The sequence below is a fragment of the Chiloscyllium plagiosum genome, unplaced genomic scaffold (genome assembly GCF_037043375.1).
Source record: "Chiloscyllium plagiosum isolate Xiang-an unplaced genomic scaffold, Cpla_swu_hap1 HiC_scaffold_22, whole genome shotgun sequence".
NCBI lineage: Eukaryota > Metazoa > Chordata > Chondrichthyes > Orectolobiformes > Hemiscylliidae > Chiloscyllium > Chiloscyllium plagiosum.
In genome coordinates this window covers 41816032-41833114 of record NW_028270160.1, presented here as the reverse complement: position 1 = coordinate 41833114, position 17083 = coordinate 41816032, and positions in this window count along the sequence as shown.

Here is a 17083-nt window from a genome sequence, read left to right as displayed (position 1 = left end):
GTATTCGGTCTCTCTGCTTCCCATTAGAAAAGTATAACTTCACAGTTAAACACATTTTATCTATTAATTTGTCTATGTTTTCTTGAATTCTTTTACAGTCCTCAGTATTTAAAATTGGTTACTGTTGTGTTGTCAGCTCAGCACCACTTTCTCTACGGCAGTCAGAAATGGACAACAAAGACTGGCCTAGCTACAGACATCCACATCTTAAGAAATAGTTTTAAAAATGAGATTTCTTCTCTATACATAAATTCAAATCACTTCAAATTATCCTTCATGGGAATAAAAGTGGACACAATGCAAAAATCTGGGGCACACCACTTACAATCCTTCTCCACACTGAGAAATGCTTACTTAACCTATTTTTTTTCTTGTCTATCAACTAAATTCCTCTCCTTGCTGCTACAGTTTATAATGAACATTGCACACATCAATTAGTGCAAGGAGCATGCCTCTGAAGGAACACATGCTCAAACACTTGTGATTGTTCAGCCACGAAAGTCTAAGAGAATCCTTCTTGTTCTGTTATTATTCATTTGTGGATGTGGAGGTAGTGGAAAAGCCAGCATTTACTTAAAACAAGATATCCTAACTTTCACAAAGAGATTAAAAAGTAAGACATGAACAAGCTCCAGGGTTGGAATGCTATTTCGAGTTTGAAGTTGATAAAGTATTTTGCAACAATGACCAAGTACTGTGCAGTAGTCCAGGTAGTTTGCATATTTGTGAAAAGATTATTAACTTTTGGGAAACTGAGGATGTAAGTTGATCAACTAAGACCTTGTGCAACATGTTTAAAAATGCTTCAATCAACTAAATTCCTCTCAGCTGCAGAACAAAAATCTTAAAATTCAGTGCATTAATCATGAACATTAGGATGACTTCTTTTTGCAAAAAGTATCACCGTTTCCCAACATAATCTGCAATATCTGACCAACTTGGAAAGATAAATCAGTCAATGGCATGAAACCTGACTAGTGAGAATTAACAGCTCATTTGTCATCAGCTTCAAAGTTAATGTTGTTTCCGAATTTTGAATAGAGCTGGACTTTAAGATCAAGTGGATCAAGAGAATAAATGTTGAGTTTGCAATTCTGGGAGCCATACTTCCATAAGCTGATTAATGGTGAAAAGATGATGGAGTTCAAGAGATCATTTTAAATTGTCCTAGTTGATCTTTGACATAATCAGTTGGTTATGCCTGCAAACATTTCAGTTGCTGTGCACTGCTATCATTAAGTGCACTTGTACTGCAACCAATATGTTACACTAAAATGTCTGTCAAAAATATGTCTTGCCCCAATAGCTCTTCAGTGCAGTTACGGAGAGACGGATGACAGCATCTTTCTTCCAGAAATGAATAACCTCTGTCATAAATCCTCAGTTGACTACCCAAAGTTGCGGTCAAATTAAAAAATGTAAATCACTTAATTCAATATGGGAACAATGATCACCCACAGGTTTGCAGTAACAATATTGACTACATTGAACAGTTTTTCTGCTTTGCTAGCAATATTTATCAGGCAAAAGTGAGGACTGCAGATGCTGGAGATAAGAGTCTAGATTAGAGTGGTGTTGGAAAAGCACAGCAGGTCAGACAGCATCCAAGGAGCAGGAAAAATCGAAGTTTCAGGCAAAAGCCCTTCATCAGGAATTGCTTTTGCCTGAAACTTCGATTTTCCTGCTCCTCGGATGCTGCCTGACCTACTGTGCTTTTCCAGCACCACTCCAATCTCGCAATATTTATTGCATAGTGATGATCATACATATGAACTGTAGAATTACATCCCCTATGTCGAACTTTCAACAGCGCATGCTGCAAGGCTGAATAACTATTTTTGCAGAAAAAGAATTCATATCATTAGTTCTCCATAGTAGTTAAACAATCATATGGTACTGAAACTTGAATTGTTATTAGGGCTTAATAAAGTGGTTATCAACCCAATGCCATGTAAGGTCATGTTCTCAGTTTTACATCAACTGCCAAGAATATATCAATTACACAGCATGGAAATATAATAAAATAAAGATAAACAGTCCAAACAATAAAGTCCTTTAGGACACTCAGTGGGACAAATAGTTATTGTGCCCCCATGATTCTAAAACGTCAAGGAACGTCAATGGTGTGATAGCAATCATTATGTTATTTTCAGCACAACAATCAACAAGTTTCAGAGAGGTTGATTAATCAGATCTAACTTGTCTACTTATGAATGGCAAAATAGAAGCTTTGGCAAGGACAATCACTCAAGGTCAATGAATCTGTGAATCATCTGATTAAAAGCATAAAGCAATTTGTTTCTGAGTCTGTTCTGGCCACATGAAATTGAATGATTGGAGATTGGCTGTTCGAACAGATAATCAAAACTAGCGGGATAACTGGCTACATGGACTGCACCTTTTGTAAGTAAACCCTGCCCTTTTATTACTCATTATCTGATCATACTGTCCATCATGAGAAGTTGATCAGAACAATTCTTGGATGAAGGTTGACCAACAATTCTCATATTGTAACTCCTCTGATAATAAAGCAACCATGCCTACCAAAAGTGAGACCTGAGAAAGTTTAGGGTTAGGCTGACAAGCAACATATTCCACTCAAAGAAACAATGAATATCCGCATCAAATAAAACCCAACCATGTGGGCGGCATGGTGGCACAGTGGTTAGCACTGCTGCCTCACAGCGCCAGAGACCCGGGTTCAATTCCCGCCTCAGGCGACTGACTGTGTGGAGTTTGCACATTCTCCCCGTGTCTGCGTGGGTTTCCTCCGGGTGCTCCGGTTTCCTCCCACAGTCACAAAGATGTGCAGGTCAGGTGAACTGGCCATGCTAAATTGTCCGTAGTGTTAGGTAAAGGGTAAATGTAGGGTTATGGATGGGTTGCGCTTCGGCGGGTCGGTGTGGACTTGTTGGGCCGAAGGGCCTGTTTCCACACTGTAAAGTAATCTATTCTAATCTCTCCCCTCACCCTACTACCAGCAACAATGGTGCCACCATTGCCAAATTACGTACAATAAAAACAGTCAGGCAGCCTCCCTGAGTGGTGTTCTTCTATTCACTTTATCTTTACAGTCTATGAAGCTAAATTCAGCTGTGTTAGAGTACTCACAATTTGCCTGGGTGCATGCAAGTACAAGAACATTCAAGAAGCTTGTCATCAATGAGCAGTTTTCTTGGAATGGGACCATGTTATGATATTCAATATCTTTCCTATTCTACAGAGGGGCACAAGGTTCTTCCGTGTGTCTCTATGTGATTGAACAGACCGATTCTTGATCTGCACATGTTTGAATGGGGAGGGTGGGGGGATGTGGAGGTGTGGCAGGATACCCCATAAGTTAGCGGGACCCAATTCCAAGATTTACTTCCTTTTCCTTCGCTGCTACTGTTGTGCCTCACCATTAAGACATTGTGGCTCAAGTGTGATGGATAAGTTGTTACTATATTGAATGATTGGTAACAGGTTCACCCCTGTCATTAGCTGAATGCTTCAATTAGAGGAAAGGTGATGGCCTGGTGCTAATATTGCTGGTGGTTTGATCTAGAAACCTAGGTAACGTTCTGGGGAATGGGTTCAAATCCTGCAGATGGTGGAATTTGAATTTGGTAAAAAAAATTAGAAGTACAAGTGTAATGATGACCTTGAATCAATTGTCAGGGGAAAAGCCCATCTGATTCACTAATGTTCTTTAGGGAAGGGAACTGCTATCCTTACCTGGTGTGGCTTACTCCAGACCCACAGCAATGTGGTTGACTCAACTGCCATCTGGGCAATTGGGGATGGATAATAAATTTTGACCTAGCTAGAAATGCCTTCATCCTGCACATGAATTTTTAAAAGAGCTGTAGTGTCTTTGAAGTGTTTTCTGTGTCCTCCACTTTAATAGCTCCAGAGTTGAGAAAGCATACCTCATAGGGAAGATACCTTTTGGATATAGTGTTCATAGTTGACTGACTACTTCTGAACCTAGCTTCAGGAAGGAAAATACCATTTGGGTGATGGTTTTTAGAATGAGTTAGAGATATTACTAATGAGATTTCTCTAGCACTCCTATGTCCCTGACACACTATTTAACTTTTGCTGTAATATAGGAGTATAGTGATGAAAGCTGCTCTGTACAGTAGAACTTTCATTGCAGGGTAATAGGACAGGGGTCAAGCATTAGTGTGCTGCGGAGGTCACAGTCAAAGAATTATCCTTCAGTTACTCTATGTCACAGGTAAAAGCACCCACTCACTCTGAGTGGTAGAAATCTCCGAGCAAACAGCCAGATAAAAGGAAACGGAACAACAAATGGACTCTCTTGCACCCTGAATCCAAGGGTAATTAAACTGTTAATGCTGTTCTGTTCATGTCTGATGATTCATACAATAAATCTTACTTGGTTTATAAAACTTTCCACCCAGTGTTTGTGGCCCTCCAGCAGTATGGAAACAACGTGGGATTGATCTCAGGGACAAGCAACATGATTTTTTTTAATAGATATTTTTATTAGAGATTTAACATTTTTACAAGTTTACAAAAATAAACAAAACTCTCAAATACAAACATTGATATACAATTAAATCAAATATACAATAGCCAAAATTTAACAAGAGACAGAAAAAAAAACCGAAAAAGAAGAAAAAAAAAACAAAACTCAACTATCTACTAATCTAACCTACAACTAACCAGAGTATATATTTAAGTCTCTTACATGCTCGGAATGTGTTAACATCAGATGTAATAAAACCCGTATTCGTGCGGGATTCCTCTCCCGAGGTGCCCCGGACCAGCCAGGTTTGTAATCTCAATTAAATAAAAGCCCTTGTTAGGATAGCCGAAATATCTGTATTTATGTAATTCAAGAAGGGCTGCCATATTTTATAAAATAATTCGGTCTTTCAGTGCACCATATTTGTAAGAAAGTCAAGGGGAATACATTCCATAATTAATCTGTGCCAATTTGAAAGTCCAGGGTGGCCCTCAGCCACCCAGTTCACCAAAATATTTTTCCTTGCACAGAAAGAGAGAATAGAAAATAGTCTCTTCCCGTACATGTCCAGGGAGGGAAAGTTCAAAAAGCCCAAAAGGAGAGATACAGGGTCCACTTTAATTTCCGTTCCTAAAATTTCTGTCAGGGTACTTGCTACTTTAGTCCAATATCTACGGATCTTATGACAGGTCCATAGGCAATGTACAAGAGTGCCCACCTCTATTTTACATTTGGGACACGTTGGAGATGCTCCTGCCTTAAATTTTGCCAATCGAACCGGTGCTATATGGGCCCTATGATGTATCTTCAGCTGGATAGCCTGGGTTCTGTTACAGATAGTAATTCTTCTAGTGTTTTCCCAAATATCATTCCATGTTTCTATAGAGATTTCTAGTCCCAAATCCTGATCCCATGTTTTAAGCAGATTATCCATATCTCCCGATACTTCATCATGTAGTAAATGATAAATAGTACTGACGGAAGATATCCCCACTGGTCGTAGGACACTACATTCTCTATCTGATTTATAATGACTATCTAGTAACATAGTCTTCTTCTGTATATAGTCTCGAAGTTGGAAGTATCGAAAGAGGTCTCCATTAGGTAATCCGAATTTCTGACACAGCTGTTCAAAAGACATCAGGACCCCATCTTCAAATAGGTCCCCTCGACATGAGATACCCCTGGATCTCCAGAGTTTAAAAGTGGCATCTGTTAACCCCGGTTGGAATCCCCAAGCTCCCACTATCGGCGCATAGGCGGATGTTTTATGTGAATTACCCTCATTTTGCCGCATTATATTCCAAGCCTTAATTGTGTTTAGTATTATAGGGTTTTTACAGTGATCTGTAATGATTTTCCTCTTGTCTGAAAATAAAAGGTCAATAAGTGGGTATTTTACTTGAGAGGCCTCGATGTCCAACCAGATTGATTGTGGATCAGACAAGACCCAATCAGCTATGTAACTTAATAGGGAACTTAACTGATATTTCCTAAAATCTGGGAAGTCCAATCCTCCCCTTACATGTGGAAGCTGTAGCTTCTTCAGCTTAATGAGGGGCAGTCTATGATTCCAGATAAAGGAACCCAGCCAGCCATATAATTTACGTAGAGCCAGCCTCAGCAGCATCACCGGAAGCATTCTCATAGGATATAGGAGACGGGGCAGGACATTCATTTTGATTAGTGCTATTCTACCCAACCAGGAAATTGGAAGGTCTCCCCATCGCTGGAGATCCTGCCTTATCCTTTCCAGTAAATGCACAAAATTAGCCTTATACAACTGACCAAATACTGGAGTAATAAAAATGCCTAAATATAAGAAGCCCTCCGGGGACCAACGAAAGGGAAAAAGGGATCCATCCACTAAGTGGGGTGTCATAGCAAGTCCACCCATTGGCATAGCCTCCGATTTTGAAAAATTAATTTTATAGCCTGAGAATGCGCTAAATGTATTAATAACTTGGATTAGGCGAGGTACGGACATCAGAGGATTACTGAGGAATAGAAGAACATCATCTGCATAAAGGGTAATTTTATGTTTATCTGTACCAATCCTCGGGGCCGTTATATTAGGATCAGCTCGTATAGCTTCTACTAGTGGTTCAATTATTAGAGTAAATAACAATGGCGAGAGAGGACATCCCTGACGGCAGCCCCTACCCACATTGAAGCTATCCGAACCTAATCCATTGGTAACCACAATTGCTTTGGGATCACTATACAATGTTGAAACCCATTTGGTAAACACCTGTCCAATGCCAAACCTTTCCAATGTGTAAAACAAATATGACCATTCAACCCTATCAAATGCCTTTTCCGTGTCTAATGAAACTACTACTCCTGGTATCTTTCCCTGATGACAGGCTTGAATCATATTCAAAACCCTTCTAATATTATTGGATGATCTATGGCCCTTAATAAACCCTGTCTGATCCTTCTTTATAATATGTGGCAGTACCCTTTCTAGTCTCAATGCTAACATTTTAGAAAAGGATTTTAAAATCTACATTTAGTAAGGATATTGGTATATATGACGCACAATCTTCTGGATCCTTTCCTTTTTTAAGGATAAGAGAGATCTGGAATTTAATTTAAAAAAATCGAGGGGGCAAAAAACATATCAATTCTGGTATGACATTTGTGTGGATTGGAGTAGAAAGAAAAATCTCTGCCCTGTGGATGAAGACATCTCCATACATCTACTAATCCTAATTCTTTGTTCAGATCCACCAATTGTCTAGATCTGGTAGATACTCCTGCAGTACTCTTGGGAATCCTATCTATTTCCGGATCCATAATACAATTAAAGTCTCCCCCTATAATTGTATGACGGGCACCAAAAGCCATCAATTTTGAAAAGGCTTCCGTTATACATTTAAAGGGGTGTGCCGGGGGGGCAGTACAAATTTAAAATCCCATATTCCTCTCCATTTATAAGGGCTTTAATCAAAATATATCGTCCAGATTCATCTTTTATCTGATTTAGGATTTTGAAAGGGAAATTCTTCCGAACAAGAATAACAACTCCCCTGCTTTTTGAGCTAAAAGAAGAAAAAAAGGCCTGATCAAATCCACCCTGTCGTAATTTCAAGTGTTCTTTATCCGACAGGTGTGCCTCCTGTAGGAGAGCTATATCAACTCTTTCCTTCTTAAGATTTGATAATATTTTCTTCCTTTTGACTGACAAATTACTCCCCTTGACATTCCAGGTACACCACTTAACCGACTGATCAGCCATAATCATCCGGGCAAATCCGAGACCCCTCGAGAGGGGAAACCCTATCCAGAACATCCTGAGCATAGAGCATATAAAATTTACAAAAATAAAGGCTCTCTAATACACTCACAACAGTATAATAAAAATTTTTTTTATATAATAAAAAAAAATATAACATATTTAAGTGGAGATTTTCCCCCCTGTTCCCAGGGAGTGTCACTTCCTCTCCAAAAGTCCATCATATCCTCTCCCAACCAATGCCCCACCCTTGACCCAGGCGCTCCTCAATAAAATGAGGAGAATTCAGATATAATACAAAGCTAGAGTTAACAGTGAGCACCCTACCCCCACCCATACCAACACCTGGATATATTTGGTAATGTTAATACCATATATAAACATATAACTATAAAATTACAACCTCACCAAATAATAATAAAATATAATAATACAAAATAACAAGGGAAAAACAACCCCGCTCCTAAAGACAGAGGTAAAATAGAATAAGGTAACCACCTCCCCCCACCAATACTAACCAAACCCCCTGGCTTATATATATATATATATATACACATACATACACATATATATACACACACACACACGCATATACATACATACTCACATATATACATAAAATAATAAAAAAAAAACAACCCCAAGGGGGGGAGAAAATCAAATCCCTCTCCCCAGCCCCCATGATAGTATTAAACAGCAAGGTAAGAAAAAAAGAGAGAAAAAAAGGGGGGATATAAACCAAAGCGGGGGGAAAGGCAAACCAACATCCATTATGTCTTACAATTTATCCAAGAGAGTCCAAGAATTCCTTAGCCTTTTCTGGCGATCCGAAGTTATACACGGATCCTTCATGGTTAAAGCGTAGTGTCGCTGGGTAGCGTAAGGAGTACTGAATATTTAAGTCCCTTAAACACTTCTTTGCCTCGTTGAATGCCTTCCTCTTTCGGACCAGAGCTGGGGAAAAGTCCTGAAATAACATGATCTTGGATCCTTTATAGGTCATAGCTTGGGGGTCTTTTCCTAGATTTCTAGAAGCTTCTAGGAGTATCTGCCTCTCCCTATAGCTCGGCAGCTGGAACAGGACCGGGCGTGGGCGCTGATTCGAGCCGGGCCCGCGTATTGCGACCCGGTAGGCCCATTCCACCCTTACCTGGCCTGATCCAGCTTCCAGATTTAAAAGCTGTGGCAGCCACTGCTGGAGGAATGCTGTAAGCTGGCCTTCCTCTTCCCATTCGGGAAGGCCCAGCAAACGAATATTTTTTCGACGACCTCGATTATCGAGGTTGTCAATGTAATTCTCTAAGGTCCGGACTCGCTATTCGAGAGTCCGGACCTGATCCACGGCCGATTGCGCTGTAGTTTCGGAGGTCGCGGCCTTTAGCTCCGCCCCTCCAACTCGTCGCTCGATTTCCTTAATGTCTCGGTCGTGCTTCTGCAGCGCGGCGGAGAGTGAGTCCCATCGATTTCGGGACTCCTCGATAAAAGCGTCGATCTTCGCATCCAGTTTGGAGATCATCTCCACAAGGCTTGTCACTGTAGGTAAGTCCCCCGGGGCGGCTGTGGACGCCTCAGCTGCAGCTGGAGAGGGTGGGGGAGGGGTTCCTGCTTGCTGAGAGCTGTGGGGTCCCTTCCCTTTAGTCATTTTTACTAAATATTAGACTGTTTAAATGTAATACTAAGCAACTAATTAAATTAAACAGCTATTATGAATGATTTGGTGAGTGTGGTGGGGGTGGGTGACCCACTTTACCCAAGTCTTGGGAAGAGCACTATAGACTCAGACTTGCTGGGTTGCCGCCATCTTGGATCCCCTGCAACATGATTTTAAATAATTAACCGACCATGAAATATCAGTATCGTGCTAAGGGTGCAATTTGTTGCCCATCTCTAATTGTCCTTGAGAAGGTAGTAAAGAGCCACTTGCTTAAATCACTGCAGTCCATGTGGTATTTGTAGACCCACAGTGCTGTTACAGGATGTTAATGCAGCTATAATGAAGGAACGCAATATTGTTCCAAATCTAGGTGGTGTATGGTTTGGAGGGGAAATTTTCAGTGGCGGTGCTGTGAATGAAATTTTCAGTGGCAGTGATGAAACAAGCTATTTTGTCCAGAATGGTGTCAACCTTCTTCAGTGCTGTTGAACATCAGGCAAGTGCAGAGCATCCATCACGTTCCAGCTTGTGTGTGCTGTTGGCATGGGTCACCACCTTGATGCAGTGATGTGCAGCTAGCTGGAAGATGCCACATGTCTCCAGAGAGCCAGTTGCATTGGGTGACCACCAGTACAACTGATGCACGGATTTGTCACAGCCTTTGAGGTTAGGCGCAATCTTTGGCGATGCCACCAACCTGACATCATCATCCTTTATCTGTAGACGCTGGCCACTGGGTACCCCCATCTCCATGTTGCCTCCTGTTTGTGGCTCCAATACAACTTCCTGTTGCTTCTCCAGTACAGGGGCTGCACCTGAAGGTGGCCAGGAGTTTGCTACTGTCCTGTTCTATGTACCTGCACTACTCCATCTCAAGTTTACTCCTACTAGAGGATCTTCCAGTGGTGTGGCAGTGATGTAGTGGTGATGTCACTGAGCTAGTATCACAGAAATACATTCTAATACATTACGGGCAAGGGTTTGAATTCCATCAGAGCAGATGATGACATTTGAACTAAATTAATAAAACTGAATATTTTTATTTGAAAAAAAAACTAATCTGATGGTAACCAAGAAACTATTATCAATTACAGTAAAAATTCATCTGGTTCACTAATGTTCTTTAGGAAAGGAAAATCTGTCATCTTCATCTGGTCTCAGATAACTACATGTGACTCCAGAGCCACAGCAATGTGGTTGACACTGAGCTGCTGTATGAAGTGGCTCAGCAAGCTACTCAGTTTAAGGGCAATTAGGAATGGTAACAAATGCTGGCCGTGCTGATGAGTCCCATTGCCTATGAAAGAATAATGAGAACAATTGGGTTGAAGTCCCACCGTGTCAGATGGTGGAATTTGAATTCAGTGAAAGATCTGAAATTAAATGTTAGTCTCAGTAATGATAACCATTAAACTATTATCGATTGTGATTTTAAAAAGCTCATCTACTTCACTTATAGCCTACAGTGATGGAAATCTACCATATCTTACTTGGTCTGGTTTACAGCTGACTCTAGACCAACAGCAATGTGACTGATTCTTAACTGTCCACTTTAATGGATCATTCAGTAGCAATTAGGATGGACAACAAATACTGACTTTATGAGCAATGCCCACAACGCAAAGAATAAACAAAAATAATGCCTTCTCTGGAAGGACTTTGACATTGTCAGTCTGACTAGGTTAATCTGTCAGAAGCTACCATAATGCTGCCTGGACAGGATAATGGTAGAGGAGTGGTCAGAGAGATGAGAATGTAAACTACCAGCCAATGCAGGGAGACCTGTCAAGATGGATGCTTGGTAAAAACCTGTCTCACTACTAATTAAATCCAAGTGGTAAATCTCAAGATGAGGACCTTTAATAAGCATTAATTATCCACTTAATACCTCAATTTGCACACTGGCAGGAATGCTGTCTGATGTCCTTAGCTATTGGTATAATTGTGGTAGGGGCATGGATGGGAAGTAGGTTTAGGGAAGGCTGTTGCTGGATTTAACCTGTCCCTTACAAATTCAAATTCACCAACACTGCGACGATGTTAAATTCAAAGCATAATCTTAAAGATTTTTACCTGTTCAACCCTTGTCTGTTTTTTTCTTGGGAAAAAGAGACTTAGCCAGTCCCTATTTCTCAGTAAATACATGTGTTCACACGTTGTCCATTACATTATGTCTTTTTTGGGCACTATATTTTTCTGCGCGTATATTTGGCATCAGTTTATCAGCCACAAATATTGAATTCTTAAAAAATACCTGACTTGAATTTGGTACCAATGAAGCACTATTGATTCAAATTTCACATTCATAAAATACCAACGAATCACAACTGAAAGGGTGATGTAGTGATCAGAATGTCAGAATAGAAAATGTCAGTCACCAATGTTCAGAAGCTACAGAAAATAAATGGCATGAAATACCACCAAGGAAACAAATTGCAGGAACTGCAAAATAGGGGAAGTATCTCTTTTGTGAGAAGAGATGGAAAAACCAGCTAAAAGAAGGAAATAGTTGGAAGTGTAATAATCAAGAAAAGTTAAACACACTGGAAGCAAGTGGTACTGGGGATATGAGAGGCATTGAAAAATGATCCAGATCTGTTCCAGAAAAACTACTGGTGATGGAAATAGGGAGCTGGATGTAAATTAAAGGGAGGTGATATCAGGTTGGACTGTCAACACTATGATGCCAGGATGTAATTTCAACAGGAACAAACAAGATATCAAGTGGAATGTTCATTCACAATTTCATTAATAAGGAAGAGCAATGATTTTGTAAGTCCATCTGAAATTTTTGAACTTTACAGAGGTGTCAAGAATTTTTGTTCCCTGAAAGTATGCTGTATCTACAAAAACAGGGTTCCTTACATGTAATCTCCCACACAATGGTGCACATCCTTCCAGAACTTTTTCAACTCTCAGCAACTGTTAGCCATGGTTAGGAACATAAGAACATATGAAATAGGAGCAGTAGTAGGCCATGAATCAAAACCCTGGAACATTTATATTTACAAATTTTTGGAGATACTGAACACTGCAAAGGCTATGAGCCCTGACAACATTTCCACAACAGTACTAAAGACTTGTGCTCCAGATCTAGCTGCACACCATCCAAGCTTTCCAATACAGTTACAAATGCTGGCATCTTGCCAACAATAAGGGAAATTGTCCCGGTATGACGTACTTAAAATAGGGGACAGAACCAACCTGATCAAGTACCATCACTTAACCATTAGCAAAGCAATGACATGGTCAGCAACAGTGCTACCAAGTGGCACTTACTCAACATTGATTATCAGTTTGAGTTTTACTCAAAAGAGCTGAACTCAAGGGATGAGATGAAATTGACTGCTTTTCATATCAAGGCCTCATTTGACTGAGCGTTGCATTAAGGAGCTCGAGGAAAACCAGATTCAATGGGAATCTGGAGAAAGACTTTCTGCTAGTTGGAGCCATATCTACCACATAGATGACTGTGATTTTTGGAGATGAATCATTTCAATCTTAGGACATCAACCATCAGAGAGTTTTCTCCACTAAGTCACAATCTTTCCCTCACCTCACTGATTAATTTTCTGCCTCCCTGATGTCTGTCCATTATTTGCAAAGCACAGCTGCATAATGGGTACAGTTCCAGCAATACTTGAGGAGCTCCAAACCATCCAGAATAAAGCTTTCTGCATAATTAGCACCTTACCCACTATCTTCAATATTCAGTCCGTTTACAACTGATGCACAGTGATTCAAGATGCACTGCAGTGACACAATAAGGCTCCCATAAACCACCATCAAGAAGAACAAGGCAGCAGATGCATGGAAATACCCACAACCTGCCAGTTCTCCTCCAAGACACATACCACCCTTGAATTGGAACTATACCTCCATTCCTGCGCTGTCGCTGGGTCAATATCCTGGCATTCCCTTCCCAACCCTGGATGTATCTCCAGCACATGGATTGCATGAAGTCAAGAAAGTGGTTCATCAACAGCTTCCCAAGGGCAATTAGAAATGGGCAAAAAATTCTGGCTATCAATGTCCACATCCCATGAGTAGTTAAAAAAAACTTTTCACAGATGACGTTGTCTTTTGCCCAATTCATAAGTCGTAGCCTTTAGCATACAGAATTGAATAATTGATGTATTTTTCGTATCAACTGACTTCACCACTAATGGGATACACAAGATGTATTGTTTAGTCATTTGAATATGACATTTGTCAGACTTATATAAAAAAACATTTTTGTCTGTTATTGATTTGTCTTCAATTGAAAACCGCAATTCTGATAGATTGCTCTTAAGCACTTAACATATTTTATTTGCAATCCTCTTACGGCTATGCCCTGTAATAAGTCTCACCAATGCACAACTCCTTCTGAATTACATTTGATAAGTTGCAGTGCAAGTTATACAGGGATCAAAACTGCAACAGAAATGAGATTGTACTTGCATCAGGAACATGATCTCATTCCTCAGATACATTGATTTTTTACAATAAAATTGTTTTACATACACAATGTTTGATTTAAATCATGCAGTGAGACATTACAACCGAGTGATATTTGTACAACATTTCAAAATGTCATTTGCAAGTCTGCAAAATATTGGTGAAAAGCATTCTGATGGGTTGTGGTATCTGCTTCTAGTGCATAACGTTAGAATTCCTTAATGTAAGATTTACATGACCATCCCAGAGGAGAACTTCACTGTGTTTCAAATAGCCTCCATAATATTCAAAAACCATAGTTCAGATATCAGCAGGCCAGATATTTTAAGGTGCCATTATTTTTCTCTTCAGAAAACACCTTCATTTAAGGGGAAGTATATAATGTCTTTTGCGGCGCAGTTGTGGTGTTCCTACCTCTAAGCCAGGAGGCTTGGACTCAAGTCCTGCCTGAACGAATGATGTGCTATAACATTGTTGAATAGATTGTTTGGGGCAGCATCAATTAAATGTCAGGGTGCATTTCCATTGTAACAGAAAGACTTAAATGAATTAATTTCCTAATTTTACAATTTCATAAACAGAAGTTAACAAGAAACACTATTCTGGACCAGATCAGACCTTATTTAAATATTTAAAAAAGGTAACCCTGGCCCTAAAGCTTCTCCTTATTTTAAAGGCAGATGTGAAGTGCTGTGCTCCAGATGCAGTGAGAATGGTCAAACTGCTCAATGTTAAGCAAAAACACAATTTCTTTAAACACTATAGTTTAAAATACAAATAAAAGAAAGAAGAATTTAGAATAATCTAACTCAGGATTGAAGTGCATTAACTTTATTGGCACATGCACTCGAATAAGGGCAGTGAAAAGTTTGTAATGTCGTCACTTATGGTGCCATCTGAGGTACAAGATACTGAAAAGCAGATAGAGTCATAGAGTCATAGAGATTTACAGCACAGAAACAGACCCTTCGGTCCAACTTGTCCATGCCGATCAGATATCCCAGCCCAATCTAATCCCACCTGTGAGCACCCGGCCCAAACCCTTCCTATTCATATACCCATCCAGATGTCTTTTAAATGTTGCAATTGTACCAGCCTCCACCACTTTCTCTGGCAGCTCATTCCATACACGTACCATCCGCTGCATGAAAAGGTTTCCCCTTGGGTCTCTTTTCTATCTTTCCCCTTTCACCTTAAACTTATACCCTCTAGTTATGGACTTCCCCACCCCAGGGAAAAGACTTTGTCTACTTATTCAATCCATGCCCCTCATGATTTTATAAACCTCTATAAGGTCACCCCTCAGCCTCCGATGCTCCAGGGAAAGCAGTACCAGCCTGTTCAACCTCTTCCTATAGCTCAAATCCTCCAACGCTGGCAACATCCTTGTAAATCTTTTCTGAACCCTTTCAAGTTTCACAATATCTTTTCGATAGGAAGGAGACCAGAATTGCATGCAATATTCCAAAAGTGACCAAACCAATGTCCTGTGCAACCACAACATGATCTCCCAACTTATGTGCTCAATACTCTGACCATTAGAGGAAAGCATACCAAACGCCTTGTTCACTATCCGATCTACCTGCGACTTCACTTTCAAGGAGCTATGAACCTGCACTCCAAGGTTACTTTGTTCAGCAACACTCCCTAGGACCTTACCATTAAGTGTATAAGTCCTGCTAAGATTTGCCTTTCCAAAATGCAGCGCCTCACATTTATCTAAATTAAACTCCATCTGTCACTTCTCAGCCCATTGGCCCATCTGATCAAGATCCTATTGTAATCTGAGGTAACTTTCTTTACTATCCACTACACCTCCAATTTTGGTGTCATCTGTAAACTTACTAACTCTACGTCTTCAGCTCACATCCAAATCATTTATATAAATGACGGAAAGTAATGAACCCAGCACCGATCCTTATGGCACTCCACTGGTCACAGGCCTCCAATCTGAAAAACAACCCTCCAACATCACCCTCTGGTCATCTACCTTCGAGCCAGTTCTGTATCCAAATGGCTAGTTCTCCCTGTATTCCATGAAATCTGACCTTGCTAACCAGGTTCCCATGGGGAACCTTGTTAAACGCCTTACTGAAGTCCATATAGATCACATCTACCGCTCTGCCTCATCAATCCTCTTTGTTACTTCTTCAAAAACTCAATCGAGTTTGTGAGACATGATTTCTCACGCATAAACTATCCCTAATCAGTCCTTGTCTTTCCAAATACATGTAAATCCTGTTCCTCAGGATTCCCTTCAACAACTTGCCCACCACTGACGTCAGGCTCATTGGTCTATAGTTCCCTGGCTTGTCCTTACCATCCTTCTTGCCAATCTCCACTCTTCCGGCACCTCACCTGTGACTATCGATGATACAAATATCTCAGCAAGAGGCCCAGCAATCATTTCACTAGCTTCCCACAGAATTCTAGGGTACACCTGATCAGGTCCTGGGGATTTATCCACCTTTATGCATTTCAAGACATCCAACACTTCCTCCGCTGTATTATGGACATTTTGCAAGGTGTCACCATCTATTTCCCTACAGTTTATATCTTCTATATCCTTTTCCACAGAAAATACTGATGCAAAATACTCGTTCATTCTCTCCCCCATTTTCTGCGGCTCCACACAAAGGCCGCCTTGCTGAGTTTTGAGGGGCCCTATTCTCTCTCTAGTTACCCTTTTGTCCTTAATATATTTGTAAAAACCCTTTAGATTCTCCTCAACTCTATTCCCAAAGCTATCTTTTTGCCTTCCTGATTTCCCTCTTAAGTATACTCCTATTGCCTTTATACTGTTCTAAGGACTCTTTCGATCTATCCTGTCTATACCTGACATATGCTTCCTTCTTTTTCTTAACCAAACCCTCAATTTCTTTACTCATCCAGCATTCCCTAAACCTACTAGCCTTCCCTTTCACCCTGACAGGAATATACTTTCTCTGGATTCTCATTATCTCATTTCTGAAGCCTTCCCATTTTCCAGCTGTCCCTTTACCTGTGAACATCTGCCCCCAGTCAGCTTTTGAAAGCTCTTGCCTAATATCATCAAATTTGGCCTTTCTCCAAATTAGAACTTCACCTTTTAGATCTGGTCTATCCTTTTCCATGACTGTTTTAAAACGAATAGAGTTATGGTCACTGATCCTAAAAGTGCTCCACCACTGACACCTCAGTCACCTGCCCTGCCTTATTTCCCAAGAGTAGGTCAGGTTTCGCACCTTCTCGAGAAGGAACATCCACATACTGAATCAGAAAAGCTGATTGTATA